Source organism: Parasteatoda tepidariorum, chromosome 2 (assembly GCF_982258835.1).
Source record: "Parasteatoda tepidariorum strain Cologne lab strain chromosome 2, Ptep-v5.0, whole genome shotgun sequence".
Taxonomy (NCBI): Eukaryota; Metazoa; Arthropoda; class Arachnida; order Araneae; family Theridiidae; genus Parasteatoda; species Parasteatoda tepidariorum.
In genome coordinates this window covers 119205128-119227229 of record NC_141756.1, presented here as the reverse complement: position 1 = coordinate 119227229, position 22102 = coordinate 119205128, and the positions used below count along the sequence as shown (strand labels likewise).

Below are 22102 nucleotides of genomic sequence, written 5' to 3'. Positions count from 1 at the left end.
CGCAGTTTCCTGATCGACGAATGCCGGATCACGGAATTTTTCAGCTGTTACGTCAACTTCGTGAAACAGGTTCGCACGCCACCAGACATGAAGCTGGTGGCCGACGAAAAATTGTAAGTCGTCCAAGCCTGGAAAAAAGCATCTTCAACGTTATGGCTGATAGACACGAGTTAAATACAAAAGCTGTTGTTCATGACGTAGGGGTGAGTCATCAGACCGTTTGTAAACTTTTAAGCGATAATAGCTTACAACCCTTCCATTTGAAGCGAGTACAAGCTTTGAATCCGGCAGACTATCCTCTCCGCCTGAACTTCTGCCAGTTCGTGGTACAACAATGCGCGCTGTAGCCGTACTTCATTTACTGTTTACAGCTGAGGCGACGTTTCCACGCGAGGGTTCTTTAATGAGCACAATTCCCATGTGTGGGTAATAAAGAATCCACACGCAACGTGACCACATGCGTATCAGCAATGATTCTGTATGAATGTATGGTCTGGTATTGTAGACAACTTTTTGATTGGTCCATACTTACTACCGACGTAACTTAATGGCGAATGTTATCCTATTTTTTGGGGCTAGGTGTTACAAGAACTACTGCAGGATGTTCCGATAGCCATTAGTAACTGCATGTGGTTTCAGCAGGATGAGGCGCCAGCCCACTTCAGTTGCTCGAATGTCCTAAGCTGCTTCACGGACGCTGTCAAGCATATATCGCAATCAAGCATATATCGATGGCGAACGCAATTTTGAACAGTTATTATAAACCTTACACTAATCAAAGACGCTTTCAATAAACAATTTGTCTTTCCTTTCGTCTCTTATTTTTTGTGTTTGCGCCTCAACGCGTCACTTGCTCCGTTACATTCCTATACAATAAATGATTGTTTCAATGCCCTGCACCTATCCTTAAAGTTTGTGTTTTGAATTCGGGACCACCCTGTATACTGGGTGCTTGTACTAACCACCCTTAGTATAGAGTTTTTAGTAGCCTTCTCAAGAAAAAAAAGCAATAACTTAACAAATTGGGAGATGCAAATTACTCTTAATTTGGAGATAATTTAATATTTAGAGAATAAAGAAATGCATCATCAAACTTCGTCGAATTTCTTACGAAGACGGAAAAATAAAAACAGCAAAACCAGTTTGATTGTCTGATAAAAGTAAATATTCACAAAAATCACATTTCAACTCCTCTCCATTTTCTTTGGCAATCAAACAGGTTTAGATGCTTTTAACCTCGTTTTCCTTCTTAAAGTGATTCGCTGGACTTGGATAGTGTATTTTAATTCTTTCTTCACTAAAATATTTATTGACGAGCACCAACTTGTCATTATTTTTTTTTTACTTCAAAGTTGACAAAGATTTTAAAATATATATTAAGAGTGGTAATTACAGAACACCTTTCAAAATTAATTAACAAGCAGTTACGCATACAGATTAAGCTATAACGATTACCCTTTATATTTTTTTTCTTTAATTCTTCTTAAAATTTAAACAAAATAGTATATAACATTAACATAACTATTATTTCAGAGAAGCGAAAAAATCGATCAAAATTGAAGATAGTACTTACTGAAAAATCAAAACATGTTTGAATACCGTAGGAAAGAATGAGTACTTTGAATGTGATTTAGAAATTCCTCCTAATTCAATCAGGTACTGGTTTTGATGTTTTTCATCTTACTTTTGATTTTTATCGCATGTTTTCTTTCTTCCTCACCTAAATAATATGATTCTACTAATAAACATACATATTTGCATTTTGTCCTTCCGAGTAACAATCCCCTTCCTACATGAAATATAAATTTGCTCCTTTGCAATATTAATAAAAAATTGGTGAATTTTTGGAATAGCCTTTCATATACTTGATGCAATAAATAAAATGTAAAAATAAATGTCTTACTTTTTGACTTATATTAAAAGATTTAATAAGATTTAGAGCATTTGATTGGAGTAAAATTTTCAGATTATTAATAAAAACAATTGGAATATTCATTTCGATGAAACAAAAATAAAATATGTGCACAAAAAAAAGGAATTTAATAAATTATATGTCATTTACTTTTAGATGGTTCACATGTGATTATTTTTGCATTATGATAAATTTAGGATTATGATTTAAAGTTAAATGGCACTAGTATATGCATATCTTACTAATGACGCCAATTCTAAGCTCACAACTTTTTTTATTTTTAAAAAATATTTAATATATTTTCCTATAATGTTCAAAATATTATTCAGAATGTTAATTTATGGAATAAAAACACTAATAACTATTAACAAAATAACTAGCTGACAATTAAAGCAGCATAATAGGATTTAAGCAGATATTGTAGAAAAAGGACTATACAACCTAATTTTTTAAACTACGTTTATAATTACTTCATCTATATCAACTATCAAAAAATAAAAGAAAAGGAATATTTTAAATACGGGCTTCTTTTTCTTCATTCTTTGTATTATTAATCATAAATTAAAATCATAACGCAATCATTCATATGAAAAATGTCATAACCGAATTGCGTAAATATTTCAAGACCACGCTAAACAAAACTTTTTACATAGTTAGATTTAATAATCACAGATGTTAAAAAAAAATACAAACATTAAATTTAGATACAACTAAGAGAATACAATTAATACATTTAAATACAGACTATAGTTGTTCACATCCACGATTTTATTCTGTTAAAAATAGAACAAGCGTGGAATTGGATAACAAATTCGGAAAATTAAAATTAAAAAAAAAATAGATTAAAAAAAAAAACAATTCCCATTGTTTATTCGAAGGTTCATTGGCTTTGTTTATAGTTAGTGATGTGAATTAAGAACTAATACGAGTTATAAAAATGAAAAGAAAAACATTTCTAAAGAGGTATTCTTTCAGTAAAATGTGCAGAATATATTATTTGTAAACTATTATTAAAAAAAAGCAAAATACGGTTACTTTCGTACAAATTTATTCTTTTGTTTAGACATAACCATCCAACTTGTGCCAGAATTAAATATTCTTCTCTAAAATTTCTGGCTATTTCTTCAACGTCATTCGAAAACCACCTAATAATCCTAAATTTTTTTTTTACATATCAAGCAAATATATCTTTCCAGTAAGATATATTTGCTCCTTCCTTCTATATTTTATCTTGTTAAGAGAGCAACAAAGCGTGTGCGAGGAAACGTTCTTAATTGCCAATCTTCATACTCGCTAAGCGGATCCTATCACACGATGATTTAAAATTACGCTTTCCGATAGCTTTACGTGATCAGATTAACAAAAGTTTTTAACAGTTAATTCCATCAAATTAAAGCGAAACTTTTTTTAGAATCATTTGGCAGGATGCTGCTGCTCGAAGTCAACTCCTGATAGTCAAAATTTACCACCATCAAGTGATTTTCTCAGATACTTATCCCTTTAAAGACATCGAAAAAACTTTTTTTTCACAGTATCTACATTAAAGCTTCCCAGTATTGATGCCCAATATACAGTTCATTCACCAGGAATTGGCACTTTACTCCAACTCCTCGGACGCAGAGTTCATTTCAGCGAGGGAGTTAGAAGAGAAGCATTTCCGCCCTTGAAATTGAGACAACCCTTCATGCTTGCCAAATACAAATTGTGACTTCTTTTTCTGTCACTTACTTCGCTTTATCATCTGCTAATATACGTTTCTCTAGCTATTTAAATATATTTTAAACTTAAAAACTGCTGTTTTTCCAGCAAAATGTCTCAAAAAGGACCAACTCTCTTCACTCAAAAGAGAGAAATACCATAAAAATGGCGCAAAATATCAAATTAATGAAATATACAACGTTAAAAAAATGCAGATAAAGTTTTCGAAACAAATATTTTTGCCATACGATCGCCAAATAGCAACCTTGTTCAGGATTGCTAAAAACCTCCCAAAAATAGCAAGTATAGTAGCATACCACACGATGAAGGCGTAGCCAAGGGCCAACTCCAGGTGAACGAGCTATGTTTATATAACTATTAAAATTGCATAAATTACCATATTACCAGCAGTGTCTATAATTAAAATGAAGCATCATTGGTGTCAATAATAATATTGCGATTGTTTTGAACTTCTCCTAAATCAATTAGTGGCATTTCTCTACTAATTTTGCAATAGTTCTTAAAATATGTAGCTATTTTTTTTTTCAATTTCATTTAGTTCTTATTACCAAAATTAAGTAGTATTGGCGTCATTAATAGTTGGATTTTTTACGTTTCTCTTAAACGAGCTACTACAATTTCTCCATTAATTTTTCATTTTAGTACACCGCTTATTTTTTTTTTTTTTAATTTGTACAGATTACCAAATTTAAGCTTCATTTTAGTCGATAATAGTATGGCAATTTTTCACCGTTCTCCTAAAAGTACAAGTACCCTTTCTTCATTTTGCGTCTTAGGACATACTTTTTTTATTTTAATAAAAACCTATTACCAAGTGCATCATGGTATTATTGGTGTCAGTAATAGTATGGAAATTTTTTAAGCTTTTCCTACATAAATTAGTACTATTTCTCCATTAATTTAGCCTTTCATAACTTAATATTTTTATTTCAGTTACTGTAGATTTTAAATTATTTAGTTTTATAGATTCAAGTCTTAAAAACATTGCTATAAATAAAATAAGCATAAATTAATTTTAAAACTTGTAGTTTATTATTCAAGGTTTAAGAAAAACATATTTTGACCATGCCTTTGTTAGCACTATCATTGGAAGTAATATTGAAATTTTTGTGGAAAAAAGTAGGTTAAAAATTATTTTGACTGTTTCTCTTTTTCTAGTTGGTTAACTAACGAAAATTTTTGTTGGGCTCCATATTTCTTGTAATGGTTTAAAAATTGGTGGCGAAATTTAAGATTGTGGTTTCCAAGCAATGAATTAGCTAAAATCTATTTTACCCAGTTTATTTTTGGTGGGTGAGCTAACGTACTCTAACGATTTTCTTCGATATGTTAATGTTAGACTGAAACATATTTTGGCTCGTGCATTTTTAGGTTGACTTTTTTTGCTCATTCAAAATCTGTTGGGGGGTTAAATTTTACCGTGTGGTCTTATAAGTCAAAAATTAGCTGAAATTTGTTTCGGAGGTCACTGTTTTTTTCGCATGTAAGCTGTCGAAAAAATATCTCAGATTATTGTGAATTTTCGATTTCTTACAATAAACTTTCTTATATTAACTTTCAAGGTTCAATGTAAGCTGAAACTTATTTCCATAACTCTTTATCGGGAATTTAAATAATGGAAAGTTTTTTTAGGCTAGCGTATGCTAGTGATTTCCAACAATGTGCTAAAATTGGTAACCTATTGAAAAGTTTCAAACTTTTTTTTATACGTCATTGAGTTGCTAATATTGCTTTTGCCATAACTATTTTTTTGGTGGCTGGGCTAACAACTTGCTAACATAGTCTAATGTATTTAAACAATATTTGAAATTTATGGTTTCCAGGTCAAAAATTTGCTAAGAGATATTTCTGCTTCAAACTTTTTTGCCGCTTATTTAAATAAAGTTTTATGGGACCATTCACATTCCTTTAGCTATTTGTAATTTCACAATTATCATAGATTATTTATATTCTGAAATTATATAATAAAAACCAGATTATATAATTAAATTTATATTTAAATTGAGTGGAAAGTTTAATTTCAAAAATTTAATAAATTCTAAAATAAATTAATTTTAAATTTTCATTATTTGTAATAATTAACACAATAAAGAACATAATTTAAAAATATTCAAATTACCTACTTCAACAAATATTTTTGAACTTTTTTATTCTCTGAAATTAATTGGAGAAATACTTACGTAACTATATTCTTTTAATATCTGAAATTATATTTAACAAAATTCCTGAAACAAAACCCAAACGCAAAGTAAAATTTTTTCTAGGGAATTAAACCAGGAAAGCATCTAATATTATGAAAATTGCCAGTAAATTTTTTAAATGCAGAAATAACTTAGAGGTATTATGTACTGAACCAACAATCTTAGCCAAATAAATTACATAATATTTTAATTTCAAAACCAAAAAAAGTAGTAAATATGTTTTATCTAAATTAAATTTGCACAAACATATAATTGCATAAGAGAATGAGACGAAAAAATATAAAATTTCCTATATTATCTTAAACAGCTGAATTTAGTATGAATGATCAAAATTTGACTACAATCAATTACTCCTTGAGAACGTTTCTATGATAAAATAGATTTTTGTTTAAAACAATTCCATTGGCGGTATTTCCCTGATAGTAGATAATGCATTATGAACATAAATAGGTTTAAGAAAAAGTGGGTTTAATATGTAAACATTTTAAACAAAGCTTTTCATTCAAAGAAAATTTTTTAAAAATTTAGAAGAGACTATTCAAGCTCCTGATATTGATGAATTAGTCATAAAAAAAACTATATTATGCTTTAAAAAAACCTTGTCTTTGAAAAAAATATACAGGACTTTACAGATGAAAATTTGAACAAGATTCTTTAATACATCAATTTAAATTTTTTGCACAATAATGTAAATGTTCTTCGTCCCGCAGTGGACTGATCATTAAGACACGGTTCCCAGCAGATCACCGAAGTCAAGCATCACTGTCTGCGGTCAGTGTGCGGGTGGGTGACCACTTGGATCAGTCTGCGAAGGGACCGAGAGTGTGCGGTATTGGTCCTCGTTAAACTGTGCTACCGTAAAGTGCTCGACTTCGCGCGCAGGTCGTCGGGCTACCGAAGCGGGGGTGCCATCCCCTCCACAGAGGATCAAAATTGCGATGGCATGTCTTCGGATCATCCTCCGGGATGTTTCCCAGACCCAATCGACTTCGCGCGCAGGTCGTCGGGCTACCGAAGCGGGGGTGCCATCCCCTCCACAGAGGATCAAAATTGCGATGGCATGTCTTCGGATCATCCTCCGGGATGTTTCCCAGACCGTCGCCAATAGCCCATTGTGCAGCTCTAGTGCGACGTAAATTAACAACAACAACAACAACAATAAATGTTCTTCAGTTAAATTTCAAATGTTGAGCAAAAGAAATTTTACTATTATCATTATTTTACTATTATCATTATTTTACTATTATTTTAAACATGATAAAAATAATATATATATAGATATTACTTATCTCAAATTCTCAAAGTTTAACTAAATAAATCAAAATTAAAGTAATAAATACTAGTAGTAATAAATATACTTTTAAACTAGAGTTAAAGTTTAACGACAATGTTAAAATGAAATTGCTCTCAGATATCTTGAAAATTTAAAAGTAACCAAATTTTAAATATACCCGTTTTCATGATACCTAAACATCACTCTAAAAAATTTTCAAACATTATATCTTATTATGTTTTATTAATGAAATTATCATATCTGCCAAACCCCACTTTCAAAAATTCTGAAGATGTTTAATGAAATTGCAGAATAAACTACACACTGCAGTAGTTAAGAATCAAAAAATAATTCAAGACCAACATTACTTCACAACATAATTATTTTACTTTAAAACAAAACACAAGATAAAAATAAACTTCATTTATTCTAAAGTCAATATATTCTTACCGTCATTGTTTAAGATTACCATATCGATAATCTTTTGGTAAAATGCAAGTTAAAAACGCATATTTGCTTTTAAATAAAATAAGTTTTATTCTTTAATATAAAAGGAAACAGTTGTACTATGTGCTTTTATTTTATTATTATTTTAAATGATAACATTTTCCGAGACTTTACCACCATTTCATGCAGTTTTATTCCATCAATGCAAGTTATTGCTTAGAGTTATTGTTACAAGTATTACGATTATCGTTACAAGTATTAACTATTATCGTTACAAGTATGTGTTGTAGCTATTGTTACAAGTATTGTTAATTCAATTTATTGTTATATTTCCGAGCGTTAATCTAAGGCACTGTTTCCCAAAGTGTGGTACGCAGATACCTCCTAGATGGGAAGAAAGCCGAAGGACGCAAAACGATGACTCATACAGTTAGGCCCAGATTCGCTGATCACTTCTGACGATGACGGGTTTTTTTTTCTTCCGTTTCTCGACACTTTTTCGTTACTCTTCTACTAATTTTTACTTGCTACAAATTATTATATATTTTCTTTTTGTCTAGATTAAATGTTCTTAAATTGTGCAAAAATGCTTAATTTATTTGTTTTCGGAAATGATTAACAATAAAAATAAAGCAACTCTAACAAAAATAACTGATGTGTGAATGAAAAAAAATATATTTTTAAGCATTAAATACCAGTTTTATTTTATAAATTGGAAAATTTTATCTAGCTTTTTGTTTTAAAATGTATGGATTAAAAACAAAGAAATATATTTTTCAAGGGATTTTGCGCATTTATTATTATTATAGTTTTGACATAAAACTAAGAAGGGATCTAATTTTTATAATACGATACTTAAATTTTTAGTAGATGATTATTTCGGATTTTAATGATTATGTTTTGCATGTTATTAGAACTAGAAATTGTATCTAAACAATGACATAAAATGAGCTTAGGAAAATTTAGAAAATCAAATGCAGTCTTCAAACAAGGTTTAGATAGAAAAAAAAAAACATATCAAAAGCATGATTATAATTTGTATTTTTTTCCTGTGGAAGTGTGATTGTTAGAAGTGATAAATTAAAATAAAGTAAGCAACCTTAGATAACAAATATTTTATTAAGTAGCAAATTCAAAAATCATAAATAAAAATGTAAACACAAATTTTACTGAAATATGTTAAACTTTGAGTAACATTTAAAAAAAGTATAATTTTTACCCATCACACTGATAAATTAAAATAAAGTAAGCAACCTTTGACAAATATTTTATTAAGTAGCAAATTCAAAAAATGATTAATAAAATGTAAACACAAATTTTACTGAAATATGTTAAACTTTGAGTAACATTTAAAAAAGTATAATTTTTACCCATCACAACCTTAGATAACAAATATTTTATTAAGTAGCAAATTCAAAAAATGATTAATAAAATGTAAACACAAATTTTACCGAAATATGTTAAACTTAGAGTAACATTTAAAAAAGAATAATTTTTACCCATCACAACCTTACATAACAAATATTTTATTAAGTAGCAAATTCAAAAAATGATAAATAAGATGTAAACACAAATTTTACTGAAATATGTTAAACTTTGAGTAACATTTAAAAAAGTATAATTTTTACCTATCAACTTAGATTTTTAGTGGATTTCATAAGTGTTTTTAATTTTCTTTCTTTAGCTTTTGAATGGGAGGCATAACAAATGCTATCATTTTTCAATTTACAATAGTTATTTAATAAGATGTTTACAAATTTCTTTACAATACAATGAATGACAACATCTGAAGAATGTTCATTATCACAATAATCAAAATTTAAGTGTTTCTCTTCATCATTCAATACAGCTTTGATTATGTTTAAAGAAATAATTCTCTGATTATTAACTTTTAAAAAATTTTCTTCAAATTCAGTTAATAGTTTTGAAATAATTACATAAGAGTACAAACCAATAGTTATAACTTCCTCCACAGGGTACTTTAGTCCACCACGATCTTGATGGTGAATCAAAATGTTATTTTCATGATAAAGAATTTCTTCATCTCTTGTTAATAATAACTTACAAAAAGGGCAATTTTTAAGGAATTTTAATGTTGAATGAACGGCATAACCAGCAAGGTAAACAATAACAGGCATAATTCTATTAGATTGTTGCAAATCCTCTTCTGTTACATTTATTTCAAATTTGTTATTGCATAGTAAATTACTGTTAAGAAATTCAGATTCGTTCTCAATATTGTTTAAATCTATTTTAACATAGCCAAAAACATTTGATTTTAAAATCAATGGCAAAGTAGATTGAAGCCTCAGCTTCATTTCTGATTCATATAATTGAGTTATTGATATATCATACTGGCCGCCAGCTAATTGTCTATATTTACCGAATCTTGCTTCTAAACTATCAGTTTGAAATTTACCTGCCAGTATAAATTTTAAACCTAACTCTTCAGTGCAATAGCGACAAATTTTTTGTATGCCTTGTGTTGTTAAAGATAAGGCTAAGTGAGTTTCAGAGGTTAATCTACCAGTATCAGAAATAGCTTTGCCCCATAATGATAACCATTCAAGAAATGCGCTTAAATATCTAAAAGAAAAATCGTTTAATCTCAAGGGCTTTTGATATTCATTCCTTTTATGAAATCCTTTAGTTACTGTTCTAACATTCATAATATCCCACCAATTTACAAAAATTTCTATATATTCTGCTGTTGATATTAGATCTAAAATATTACATTTTTCCTTAACTGACTTTATAGCTCCTATTAACTGTCTATTGAATATATTTAAAGCAAGTTTTACGTTTTGTCTTTCAATGTTAGAAGGAAAAAGAGATTTTGTAATCAATGTGGGTGCATACTTAACCAAATTAGACCTTTCAAATTCGTGTAACTTACGTAAAGCTTGAAATGAAGCAGTTTTTAATGGTACATTTTTTACATTATCATTAGTGTCAATATCATTAGTAACATTTACCTGAAATTCTGGATAAAACATACAAGAATTATAATTTTTTTGATTTAGCCAATTGTTCCTAACACACTTAATTATATGAACACTATCAATAATAAAAAATAATTTTCTACTGCTATCAAATGGGTGTGGATATTCAACCTGAACTTTAGGAGGTGTTGAAAATTTGGACATTGCCTTGCGGTTTATAGAATTATTATCACTTATGACACAAAATGTATGAAAACCTATAGTTTCAAGACCAATTAATGTCTTTTTAATAAACTCATAGAGTGCATCAGCATTCACGGTTTTTACTGGCATTATTGCTACAACATCTTTGAAACTTGATTCCACACTCTGCACCATATAAACATAGGCAGAGTTAGCAGCCTCAATAGAATTATATGATGCTCCTAATATATCGCCACCCTTAAAGTCAAAAAAAGGTTTTAAATGGACTTCATCTATCATAACAGTAACGGTTTTATCTGCATCAGTTAAATAATCAAATTTCTGTTTAATGTAAGATAAGAAGTTTTCCTCAGTGGATTCATTTTTAGGACTAATATCATATGACATAATCAATTTTTTTATAGTTGAATGATGCGGTAGAATAACATAACCACTGCTTCTCAAAAAATTATATGCATGAGGAGATATAGATAAAAACAATGAAGAAAAAATGAGAAAGTCTGTAGAGTATCGGTTTTGATTTTCTTGAGTAAAAAGTAAAGATAGCTGCTCTTTTAGAAAGTTAATACCTAATTTTTGATTATCTGAGCTTAAGTTTTCTAATTCTGTAAGTTGGACAGTTATAGAGTTAATAAGATTTGGAATATTATCAAACTTTAGATCATTAGACTTATTTAAATAACATAAAACATTTGAAATTTGCTGAGCATTACTGATGATTAGAGGAAATGTTAAATCATGAAGTTTCTTAATCTTTACATTATCAATAAAAACACTTAAAGATAGATTTTGATCAACTATTACAGTAATATATGTGGGAACCTGATCAACAAATTTGATTTTCACAAAAGAAAAACTATTTTCAATACTTACCGGATTAAAAACACCATTTAAATCCACTAAACTAGATTTTTCTATCAGTTCAATTAGAGTATCTACTTTAAATTTTACATTATGCTGTTCATAAAGTTCTAAACTTTCAGCAAGGACGCTTTCCAACTGGCACATTTCTATTCTTTTTCTCTTTGCCTCTGGCTCTTCTCGAATTGGCTCATTTTTGGTCATATATTCTGGACATCCAGGAAATATAGATGGAATAGCCTCCTTTGTTAACCTTGGTTGTTCATAGGGCACAACTGTTTTCTTTCCAGTTTTTTCACAAACGAATTCCACAGCTTTCCTAATGTCATTTTCCTTGAAATGCATCTCACATACCTATAACAAAATGAATACATTATTTATGTGTGCATTTAAAATAAATATTATATACTATATTCATGCATGAAAAATTAATAGATTTTTGTAGAAAAATTAAGAGATTTAAATTTCAAAATCAAATATAAAAAAAATTTGCTTTAAGCAGTTACATTATATTACGGTCAAACAAAAATGTTTTAAAGTTTGAGCAAAAATTTAATAAAATACTAAAATTATTAATATTTTTGTAAAATAAAACTCTATAAAAATAACTATATATATATATAAAAATAGCTATATAGTTATTTTGTCATTATACACAAAATTTATTACAATAGTTTCGATATGATTGATAAGAACAACTTAATTATTACGATTAATTTATCCACAATTTAAAATAATTTACTCTAAGTAAAAATATAATAAAGAATCATAATTACATTTTTAAAAATAAAAACAAATATTACTCACTTTAGAATTCTTTGTAACTTCAAAATCTCTTGGTATGGCGGCAAGCCATTTCTTACGTAATTCTTCATCTTTGGGAAATCCGAAAACAGATACTTTTGTACCATCAACTTTGTAATTTCCTCTACAGTTTGGTACACAACATTTAAATACCATTATTCATAACACTAAGAATTAAATTACTGCTGAAATTTATAACATTTGTAGAATAAATATAAATTTTACGAAGAACGTTTACATCATAACACCGACGGTTGTTTACAAATTCTAATCAAAAATATTCGCCAATTGGCTGAATGCGTACACAGGTTACAATACTTCAGAATATCGCCAATGGCTCGTTTGATCAGATTCGGATTTTTTCGAAAAAATAGCTACCCCGACTGGTTTTCCTCTGGGCCTAACTAACTCTACTACGTCATCATCGCCTATAGTAACCTGTTGTGGGGGCTTGATTCCTCTAGGAGGTATTGGGTACGCGTACCCCCAGGGGTATGGGAGCAGATTAGCAGGGGTACGCGTTCTTATGCGAAATATCTTGCAACAAACAAAAATTTCAAAAAATTTTATTTAAAAACAAAGCTAGCCATGAAAATTTACGATTACGTATTTTCTATTGGATATTTTTTGCAGAGTTAACTGTTAATAATTAGCGGTGTCAACAGCCAGTTGTGATTTTTACTCTTTGTGCTATTTTTCATAGTAAAAAATTCATTCATTTTTATATTAGGGGTACTCAGCGTTACGAAAAATTTAGGAAGGGTACACAAAAGTCATAAGTTTGGGAAACACTGATCTAAGGAATCTTTCAAGGTTTTCTGAAAGATTTCATAAAATGATCAGCAACAGTGATTATTGTGTAAATCACACACAAAGTAGGGATGAATCACGCAAGTATGTGCCTTTCTTCATACTTCTACACAACAACCAATAAAAGGACTTTAAGCTACAAGAGATTTAAACTACACAGTTGTTTTGTTTTCTGTCAGGATCGAACTTGCATCCCCCAATGCAGTGTCCTGAAGTACATCTCAAAATTAGATTATTCCTTTCTGGTAGATTAGCTTGCAAAACCCGCAGACGAAGCTAAAATTATAAGAGAAAAAAAAATAAAACACTAAATTGAAAACACATACATTGAAAACACTAAATTTAAAAAATATTAAGCATTTAATATTTATTTAAAACTTTGATTATTTGTTTTGAAAATATCTTTAAGAAATTGTGATATTCTTTATAATAAAATTCAATGGATAGATATTCCTATCAATACCTGTGCCAAAAAATCTCAGTATCACCCCACAAGAGTTGGAAAAGTAACAGAGGGAAAGTGATTAACTGAAAAAGTTCAATTTATAACCACTCTCAAATAAAAATTTCATTCATTCTCTTTTTAAATATATATATATATATATATATATATATATATATATATATATATATATATATATATATATATATATAGTACAAAACCCCTTTTATAGTATAAGCCCTTTTTATTGGAAATTAAGTTCTTTTTATTAAGTCCTTCTTATTTGCTGCAAATACGCACCAGTTTTGTTTTGTATCAGGATTGAACTTACAGTTTTTATCAGATTTCCATTTGCAGTATCCAGCATCTCAAAATTAAACTATTCCTTTCTGGTAGATCAGCTTGATTAAAAAAAAAGTGAAACTTTACATCGAAAACACTAAATTTAAAAATATTAAGCATTGAATATTTATTAAAACTTTGATTATTTAACTTGAAAATATCAAGAAATTATATCCTTTGTAATGAAATTCAAAGAGTAGATATCCCTAAGTCAAAAAAATAGGTATTTAGCTAAAAGAGTTTAAATTTATAACCACTCAAGTAAAAATTTTATTTTTTCTCTTTTTAAAAAATATATAGTACAAAATCCTTAAGCTCTTTTTATTTGAAATGAACATTCGAGCATATACTGATACAAGAATATCTCAAATTCAACACTTTAAAAAAAAAATTTTTTTAAAGATAAAACACCATGACGCTTAGCTATCAAAATATTTCTACACATTGCATAAACCCCTAGAGGCAATAGGAAATGTTCGCACTTTTTTTTTCAAACTTCCTGAATAAAATTTTTAACTCTTTTTTAGCACTGTTTTCATTCAACGAAAACACACTTTGATTAGACCTTATTGTTGTTTATATTTTAATAAGTCGCTGTCATTTACAAATTAATAGAAGTAATGATGTATCACAAACACGCAAATCAGTCTATATTCAAGAAAGTTAAATAAAGATCTTTAACTCATTATTTTACAATATTGTAAACAATAAGTTTTAACAAAGTAACAATATTGTCCGTCTTATGAATAAAATTTAAAACATTATAAAATGTAATGGTTTTAATTTCAAAAAAATCGATTAATTAATATTTACTTTATCATGCCAAACTTGTTTACAGAAAATATTTTTCATCTTTATCATTGTTCCAAAGAAATTTTATCAAATGCGAATAACTAAGTAAACGAGCATATTCTGAATTAATTACTTGTTTATAGTTAGACAATGCGTTTTAACAGAAAATTCAACTTAGTACGCAAAAACTACTCATTGTCAATAAGGAACACAATATTAATATTTATTGAATATTAAATACATGATCATTAAATTAATTCTTAAATGTTTTGATTAAGCAGTCAAGATTATTAAGTACCCTGAATGTTTCTACAGCATCATCCTCTCTAACACATCATGATTTGAAGTGTTTTATATTACTTTTCCAGCTGAATTTCAACCAAAGAAAAACCACTACATATGATACTACTTTAATTTTTTATGAAACTATCATTAAAATTTAAAAAGTTTACTAAATTATCAATGCCTTCGAAAATAAAGTTATTCATTCTAGCTGTCGACCACGAATAATATGGCGACTTTAAAAAGCGTGAACTCAACAGTTTAAAAGTTTTTCCAGTTTTATATCGCTCGTGGACAGAATTTATTTTCACTAATATTTTCTTACGTTTTCTGGCATAAAGTTGAATTGACTTAAAATGACATTTAACGTAATATTTAATTTATTGTTTTCTTTGTAAAAAAAAAGTTTATTTATTGATAATATGGAATGCCCTTTAAAAAAAATTGGTGCTGGACCAAAATTAATGGAATAGATGATAATATTAAAAATGTTAGATTGAACTCTATCTAATCATATATAATATAAGCTCTAATATTAGAAGATAGGTTTCGGGAGTCTAGCGTTTTCTAGCACGGCAGTATTATATTGTATCTTTCTAGTGTTAGAGAATATCTTTTTACTATCGAATTTCGAAATTTCAATTTTCCAGTAGAAACGAAATTTAAAGTTTCTTGGTCAAAAATTACCAAGAACTTGTTGTTCCCAAACCTTTTTTTGGTATGTTGGAGGACAAACTTTTTCTGGGCTAGCAATTTTCTACAATGAACTAACGTTTTATGATAAAATTCAAACTTGTTTATACTTAACTAAGACTTAGGCCATATTTTTCGATAAATGAATTTGCTTAAAAATTTTTTTGATTCGGTCTACAATTTCCTTTTATGGGTTAATGTATAAAAGCGAAGGTCAAACTTGCAGTTTCTAGGTCATAAACTAACTAAAACTTGATTCAGTCATGACTTTTTTGGAGGGTGGACTCCAAAAAAATTCTCGATTTCGGAGTTCCTATTTGGAATAAAAACGAATTTTTCTAAATCAAAAGTATGCTAAAAATTTATTTGGCATAACTCTTCTTTGATGGGTGTTCTAATGGGTGAAATTTTTGATTCAGCTACTGATTTCATATAATGGCTTAAAAATCGACAATTTTGAACATAAAATTTTGATAGGCTAGCATAGTACTAACGTTTTTGTGCAATGCTTGAACCTTTAAAGAAATATCAAACTTGAGGCTTTCAGATCATAAATTAGCTTTATTGTTGAATTATATAATTTGTAAAATGTTTTAGACTTAACTTCTTTTGGTGTTTAACTAATGAAAATGCTTACTGGACTAACGTTTGGTAGAATAATTTAAATCTGTGCTTTCTTGCTCGAAACTTAGCACCCAGGTTCTTTACAACACAATAGCACAATATGCTCTTAAAAAAGAAAAGAAAAAATGTGATTTTAAAAAATTTCAGACTAACAATTTTCTACTATGGGATACGTGTGTAAAAAGAATTCGTTGGATTCTTAGGTCAAACGGTGTTTAAAACTTGATTTAGTTTCAATTTTGTTTAGTTTGATAGGTTAATATTATTTATTAGCACTAACGTGTGCTGAAAAATTTATTAAGTATACTAGCGTTTGAATTCAAATTTCAAACTCTCTAACTTATAAGTTAGATCTGACTTTTTTTGGTGGGTAGGCTAACAGAAATATATTTTTAGGTTAACTATCGAAGATAAATTTTAATGCTTCTTATTATGCCATAAATTAACTGAAACTTATTTTTCTTAGTGAGCTAATTTTGATAATCAGAAACATGGGAGTGTAAGTGCTTCATATAATTCGTATATTCCTTCCTAACTTATAAATGATACTTACAGTCATTGCGTAAATTAACAGTGATTCTTTCTATTTAAATGTCTCTTTAGAAACGTTAATTTGTTTGGATTCTTATTTTTTATTTTTGCAATTTGCAGGACAGATTGCGCTGGTTTTCGTGAACATTCATGGCATTGACTTCATCTATATTTTGTGATACACCACTACTTCTGGTAAGAATTTTATTATGCTTTAGCAATTGTAATGATTTTCAAATATACAGAGCAATTCAAAATGAATCTAGCGTTTACAAAAGACTATAACTATTTAATGAAAAAGAATTTATCTATAAACTTAACTCAGAATGTAGAAGGAACTTCAAAAATTTGTATACACGAGTCACAGATTTTCTGTGTGACTTACCCTGGTCACACGAACAACATATAGGTTGTGATCCAATTCAAGCCCCACATTCTAAAGCATTTAGGCAGTTGCCGATGAAAGCACATTACAAATGAGTTTTTTTAGTGCTTCAATTGTTTTGGACATAAGAAGCTCATGCACCCTGTCTATCACATAACCTCATTGATAGAAATAGCGGGTTGTAAGTTGCGGTGATCTTGGTGGCCTTAACTCTTTTGTATTGGTGGGCGAATTAATGCAATTTTTGTTGAGCTACTAGTGCTTTTCTAAAACAATTTAACGTTTGTAAGCAAATTTAAAATTTGTCGTTTTCATCTCGCCCAACGGAAATTTAGTATGAACTCCGAGAGTTTGAAACGCAAGGAAACATTCGGACGTCTATAACTGTTCAAATGCCGGGGCTAAAACAAATGTTTAAGAAAAGATAAAAAGTACTTTCCACTATGAATTTTATCGAACAACGTGGAATTACGATTTTTACAGAGCACTCTCATTAGGAAGAAACATTACATTCTCTGGGCCAAAAGTAAATTTAATTAAAATTGTTTTGCAAGTTACTCATATTTGGTTGCTTTTCCAACAATTTTACTTGCTTTTGGGCTATATCTATTTTACATCTGTTGTTTGTGGGGAAAAGTTTGCTAAAACTTGTTTTAGCCATGACTTTAATGGATTAGTGGTCTAAATTAAATTTCTTTGCCGATGATGACTTTCGGAGACAAAAAGGAAAATTTAGGTTTGATAAAAGTTAGTTTTGACCTTTTCTTTTAATTGATGAAGGTAGAGGCGAAATTGTTTGTTGGGCTAACAAATTTCCACACTGGACTAGCGTTTGGAAGTGAAATTCAAACTTGTAATTAGGTTAGAATATCGTGCAAATGCTTTAACTGTTAGGGTAACAAAAGATTATTCCTCTAACATGGGGCTAACATTTTCTTACAATAAATTAACATTTGAAGGAAAATATGAACCTTGTGTTTTCTCGAGCATTAAGGAAAAAAATTTTTGAGCTAATGATTCATTAGACTAAGTTAATGTTTAGTGGAAAAATTAAAGCTTTTCATTTCTTGGTAAAAGTAAGCCAATTCAAGATTTGGATGCAACTTTTTTTTCAGGTGGAGTACTAACAATGATTTTTCTTGGATTAACGTATAATTACAATGACCTAACTTTTGAAAAGTTCAAATTTGCTATTTTCAAGTCATAAATTAGCTGAAATTTTTTTGACGGTAAAACTTTTTTTAGCTGTGTACAATCGAAAAAAAATTGATATTGTCATTGTAACGATATGATTTCGAGCTTACGATTCCAAAATTTGTGGGCTGATCTTTTGGAGGAAAAATTTTAACGTTCATGGTTAAAAAAGGCTGAAATTCTATAAAATGAACTTCAGCCCAACAGAGTTTAGTCACGTTTGAAATTGATCTAAAGTATTTTAGTGTTGAAAGGAGACGGTATACAGATATGAATTTTTAAAACAACGGAATTTATGTCTTCAATTCCTTGCAATCAATCAAAGATTTAAAGGATTTTTTTGTCTGATTTTTTTTAATTTTTTAACTTCCGACACTTTAGTTTTCCGGTTGCTGTGCCATTGCTTAAAACTAATGCTAAGCCTGACTCTACGAAGAGTGTTTCTATAAATTCAATTTATATTAATAACTAAATTTCAGAATTTAAAACAATAATGTATGGCATAAATTTGTGAAAAAATTTAATTCGCACTTGGTTAACAAGCTAATGTTTATTTTGGTTTCCAATTAAACATCTGAGATAGATTTAACACTTATTATTATGTAGTCTCAAGTCATGTAAGTTTCATGTTTGTGGTTATCTTATAACTTAGTTGTCTCAGGTCATGGTACTCTGAAGTATGAAAACTTGGAAATCTCAGGTAGTCTCGGGTTGGTCTCAGGCTTTGTTCGCAAGTCGAATCAGTCTCAGTTTGTGTTAGTCTCAAGTTACGGTAGTTTCAGGTCGTCTGAAACTCAAGTCATGAAAGTTTCAAGTGAAGGTAGTCTCAATGCGTAGTAATCTCAAAGAGTGGAAGTCTTTAGTTTTGTTACTCTCACTACGTGTCTGATCACATATTGAGATAGTCTCAACTCTATGTACAGTTTTGATCAAATACTGGAACTCTTGTGTCTTATATGGTCAATGTGCTTTTAGTAAGTAAAATCACAATTTTCGAAGGCTTGTTGTATGGACACCAACGAATTTTAAAACAGTAAAAAAAAGTTTTAGTATTTTTTTAGTTGTAATAAATTTCTTCTTATTCTTTTTTTGTATATTGCTCAGCTAATCAATAGAAAAACGTATTTCCCTAAAAAGCATGTTTGTCGTAATTTTATCAGTAACTTGGAAATGTATCGTAATAGCGACTTTCTTGTTACATGCCGTACTTGTTTTATCGAACTTTTCCTGTACTTAACACTTTATTTACCAAATTATCAAAAAATTATGAGAAGTGTGAAGAAAAAAATTTCCCTTTAAATATAGCCTATTTTACACGTTAACAAATGTTCTTTTTTAAAAATTAAATGTCATTTTCTAATTTTCCTAACATTTTTAATATGGATTTGATACCACGTAATAAAATTTTAATTAAGTCGAACATTTAATACTTTGTTTTATAACTATTGTAGTTGAAAATCTAAATGAATCAAAGAAAATATGAAGGATTTACTTGTAAAATTGATCGAGATAGAAAGCTGAGAGCTGAGGAATGAAATTCAGGAAACATAAAATAGTGTCCTAGAGCGAATTATCTACATCTAAGTGGATACATTAGTGATGTTCACCTTTAAATAATCGTGTGTTGTTCACTTACTTACTTAAATTCTTATCCTCTACGTGCCTTTGGGCACTTAAGGCCTCTAGCATATCCCTCCAACTCCTCCTGTCTCTAGCAATAGATCTCGCTTCCTCCCAGCCAGATATTCTACATTCTTTTAATTCGTCCAAAAACATGCCCTGGATGGTAAGTCTTCCTCTTGTTCTTTTACCATCAGGGGCCCATGTAAGCGCAACTGATGTAATTTTTTCTTTGGGCATTCTAAGGATATGTTGTTCACTAGTAATCATAAATGAAAAGTCGTATTACAGAGAGAGACAAGTTCCAATGGGATAATTTGCTCCATTTTTTTAATGATTTATGGAAATAGTATTAGTTGAACGAGCAGCCTTTATGTCCCATTGGCACATAAAGGCTTATACAGTGTCAAACATTTATAAATATTATTTTTTAAATTATTTAATATGATATGATGATAACTTCATTCAAATCTTATTACTTTTTTTCAGTTTTACTGATCAGATTCTTGTCCTTATGATGAGGAAGATTTAGGCATGAAAGTCTTTGTGATGAGGATGGCTTATCATCGGTAGATATTTTGCGATGCACCATAGTTCAGGTAATAATGTGATTCGCTAATTATTTTCAGACATATTGGGTGGTGGGGTTATAAACAAGGCTAACGTATGACATTGTAATAGCCTACGGCAGGGAAGATTCATACTTTGAAGTTTCTGAGTCATAAATTGTAATTTGTGTCAAAAGTTAAGTAAAACTAGTTTTGGTGGCATTTTGACACGTTTGCTAACGAAAATAAATTGTGGGTCTCGCGATTTCTTACGATGAACTATCGCTTGAAGGCGAAATTCAAACCTCTTAATCGTAAGAAAACTAAAAATTGCTTTCTCTGCAGCTTTTTTTGATGGTTTAGAGGGGTGGAGCCTTTGAATGAGGTGAACCGGCTCGAATCCCAGCAATGGCTGGTTGATACGAATTCCGCATCCGGCTTTGCTCCGACAACAGTGCTGAAGTAAAATATCCTCAGTGGTAAACGGATTATGGGTTAGAGTCCCCTTGCCGGCAGATTAACCGTGGAGGTTTTCCTGTTCATGTAACGGAAATGCAGGTTTATTCAACCATAAAGTCCTCCACGAATGCAAATTTCTTCCAATACTCAATCCTGGAGTTCCCTTGTTTTCTGGATTGAGTTCAAAATTACAAGGCTACGAAGCTGAACATTAATAGCCGTAAACCCGAAAAGTGGGTCGGCTGTTCAACGACTCTTATAACATATAAAATGAAATAAATATAAAATCTCTTTTTTGATGATAAAATAGCATATACTAGGGTTAACAATTTCCTACAAAAGGCAAACGTTCAGTCGTAAAATTCAAACTTGTTGCTGACATGAGATATAACATGAAATAATCACATGAGATATGTGCAGAGATAAAAGTGTAACGTTTTGGTAGAAGAAAACATCAATTTTATATTGTTTTACACAATGTTTAACTATTTATTTTTTTTACTTACAATTTGTTCTGCAGAAGTCTTAAGAGTCCACGTTGAGAACCTAATTGCTAAAGATTGGTGGCAAGGTTCAAACTTTTTCCTACTTCATCAAGTAGTTTTTTTTTTTGGGGGGGGGGGGGGAGGCTATATCTTTTTCTGTGGCTTGCCGTACGAAACTTTTGGACGAATTCTAATACGAGTTTTGGACGAATAATAAGCTAACATTTCGTAGTAGGGTAAACTAACCAGTGAAGGAACACTTAAGCTTCGCTTGCCTTTTAAAAAATCATATTAATTTCAAAATTCGTAATTTTAGTTAAATGACAGTGTCAACATTTTTCTTACTAATTGAAAATTATGTAAAAAAAAATTTAAAGAACTTACATAATATTGTTTTAAAGTTTTGGAGGTTCAAATAACAAGTAGTAAGAATACCCAGTGAAGGAACAGCTTTTACCAGTGAATGAACACCCAGTAAAGGAATACTTAATTTTGGTTATTTTTAATGCTCTTTATGAATTTATAAGTCATA

General features: G+C 29.5%; 1 long non-coding RNA gene across 1 annotated transcript; it reads left to right on the top strand.

Moving 5' to 3' along the window:
* The first annotated feature begins 1538 nt into the window (after positions 1 to 1538).
* On the top strand, positions 1539 to 20678 carry LOC147816124 (uncharacterized). Its single transcript, XR_015431057.1, has 3 exons — positions 1539 to 1656; positions 17000 to 17074; positions 20568 to 20678. It is a non-coding gene; the product is annotated as an uncharacterized LOC147816124 (long non-coding RNA).
* The last annotated feature ends 1424 nt before the right edge of the window (positions 20679 to 22102 follow it).